General features: G+C 41.6%; 1 pseudogene; it reads left to right on the forward strand.

Annotated features, from left to right (window-relative positions):
* Positions 1-1169: 1169 nt before the first annotated feature.
* On the forward strand, positions 1170-2208 carry LOC103284369 (PC4 and SFRS1-interacting protein-like; annotated as a pseudogene).
* The last annotated feature ends 854 nt before the right edge of the window (positions 2209-3062 follow it).

The raw sequence follows: 3062 nt of genomic DNA on the forward strand, positions 1-3062 counted from the left end.
CTATGGCAACATCACAGCCACAGTATTCTGTGAACAGAATTTATCAATAACCATGAGGCTTTTAATAGTCAACAGTAATTCGTATCTGACCCAGATCTTCCTCCTGATGTAGGCTCTAACTCTAAAATTGCATGAGATTTGGGAAGCGTTTGATACTTGAATAAGATCGCCAAACTGCCCCTGATAATGGTTGCAAAGAACTGACACTGAGCACCCAGCAGGTAATAGGGGATCTGTAAAGGTTTTTTTGGATTCAGCTAAAGTAGTCTATCCTCAGGAATCCTGGACACTGCTGCTTGGGCATGGCACAGGCTCTGAGTAGCCTGAGAGTTTAGGCAAGCGAGGCAACAGCACACTGCCATTAGTGATCGTCTCTGAAGTCAGACTATCCGAGGTCCCAAATTCCAGCTCTAGCACTTAACACCTTTAAAAACTGGGAAAACTACTTAAATTATCTGTGCCCCAGTTTCCTCTTTCTAAAGTGAGGATAATAAAGTACCCCATAGGGTCATAGTGAGTGTTAAAATAAGGATTAAATGAGATATTTCTAAAGCACTTTAGAACAGTGCCTGACAAATACTCATTGCAAGTGCTTAATAATAGCTAGCTCTAATGCTAAATGGGAAATCTGGTGATGGGAAGCAGGTATTTGGTTTTGTGGATCTGGCACTCAAGAAGTACATAGTAATTTAAGATAGCTTTTAGAGAAAGGCAGCAAAGCAAGTAGAAAGCAAGGCAGTAGAGAAGTGACAACAGCAACAGCATCTGTTAATCTAAAAGTGAGTCCTAAAAGAGGACTACCTGCAGCTACAGAAATCAAGATTCCAAAACCAAGAGGCATTCCCAAAATGATAAAACAGACCTGCCCTTCACAGAGTGACATATAACTAAAGAAAACAAAAGTGTCCTGGCTGGTTTGACTCAGTGGTTAGAGCATCATCCTGCAGACTAAAGGGTCTCGGGTTTGATTCTGGTCAAGGGCACATACGCCGGTTGCAGGCTTGATCCCCAGACCCAGTTAGGGCATGTGCAGGAGGCAACCAATCAATGTTATTCTCTCACATCGATGTTTCTCTCTCTGTCTTACCCCCTCCCTCCCACTATCTCTAAACATCAATGGAAAAAATATTCTTAGCTGAGGACTAACAACAACAACAAAAATACAAAAATAAGAAAAGGGGCAAGAGGAGAACAACCTATAAAACAGCTTAAAAAAGGATGAAGAGGGCCAGAAGAAAGAAAATAAGCCAAGAGTCAGACAAAAAGGAGGTGAAGAAAGAAATTGAATCAAAAAGGAAAAAAGTTATTTAAAAGTTTACATCAACCTCTGATTCTGAAGAAGGAGATGATCAAGGTGAAGAAGAAAGGGGGAAGAAATTTTCAGACTGCTCAGAGAAGGAATATACCCAAAGGCCAACATGAGAAAGAAACAGCAGATAGAAAACAAAAGCAAGAGGAACAAATGGAAGCTGGGCAGCAGAATAAAGATGAAGGAAAGAAGTCAGAAGTTAAGAAAGTGGAAAAGAAGTGTGAAACATCAATGGGTTCTTGACTTCAAAGGAGACATGCTGAAATAAAAAATTCACTCAAAATTGATAATCTTGATATGAGCAGATGTACTGAGGCCATGAATGAACTTGCTTTACTTCATTCAGGTCACAATGCAACAAGCTCAGAAACACACAGATTACCACACTGAAAAAAATAAAGAGATCCAAAGTGAGTTAGATTATCATGGAAAAGTCTGCAATGTTGTTTAACAAGTTTAAAAACATGTTTCTGGTTGGTGTAGGAGATTCTATAATCACACGAGTGCTGAATAAATCTCTTGCTGAACAAAGACAGCATGAGGGAGCAAATAAAACCAAAGATCAAAGGAAGAAGAGGCCAAACAAAAGCTAGGAAAGGAAAAGCAGGTTCAAAGACTCTAAATGGAGGATCTGAGGTTCAAGACAGTAATCAACCACAATATAAGAAAGCAAAGACAAGGCCAGCAGCAAGAAAAAGTCATCCAATGAAGAGAGAGAGACTGAAATATCTCTGAAGGATTCTAGGTTGACATATCTGGAATATAAAGAACATTTGAGAAGTTTTTAATGGATTTTATTTGAAATATTTAGATAGCTGAAAGTTTTAAATTTTTATAAGCATATGTTTTGATATTTAAAACTTGTTTTGAGGGAGAAAATATCTTTATCTTTGTTTAAAAGTAATTGAACATTGCTTAATTATACAGAATAGATTTTAGATTTTCTAGTGTACTTTGTGATATACTTTGTGCATAGGCACAGGTGGAAGGGGATAAGGTGCAAATACACATCTTAACAAGCCACTGTGCCACCTCACTCTCAGTTGTATTTGCTTTGGATTCCTGACCACAAAAGCTTATCAAAGGCCTTGAACTTGCCAAAGTGGATATGGCCCATGACGAGAAGGGGAAGGCACTGCCTCCTTGCCTTATAAATATGTTTGCACTCGAGGTCAAGAATAGTTTAAACTTTTTTCTAATATATAAACATTATATAATCACCTGGCGATCATTATAGATCACAGACAATATGCTAAGCATTATATTGGGGATAATAGAAGACATATTAGGAATAATATAAGGTTACTATAATCTACATATTTAAAAAGCCAGGGGCCCTCACGACTGAAACAACTGGACAGATGACCGAACAGGCTGCGTGGGGCGACCAGGCCAGCAGAGGGGGCAGTGAGGGGCGACCAGGTTGGCAGAGGGGGGGGGCAGTTGGAGACAACCAGGCTGGTGGGGGGGCAGTTAGGGGCAACCAGGCCAGCGGGGCGTGGGGGGACAGTTGGGGGTGATCAGGCCAGCAGTCAGAGGTAGTTAGGGGTGATCAGGCAAGCAGGGGGGGCAGTTAGGGCCGACCAGGATGATGGGAGGCAGTGAGGGGCAATCAGGCAGGCAGGCAGGCAGGTGTGCGGTTAGGAGCCAGCGGTCCAGGATTGTGAGAGGGATGTCTGACTGCCAGTTTAGGCCCGATCCCCAGGATTAGGCCTATACCGGCAGTTGGACATCCCCTGAGGGATCCTGGATT

Source organism: Eptesicus fuscus, chromosome 10 (assembly GCF_027574615.1).
Source record: "Eptesicus fuscus isolate TK198812 chromosome 10, DD_ASM_mEF_20220401, whole genome shotgun sequence".
Taxonomy (NCBI): Eukaryota; Metazoa; Chordata; class Mammalia; order Chiroptera; family Vespertilionidae; genus Eptesicus; species Eptesicus fuscus.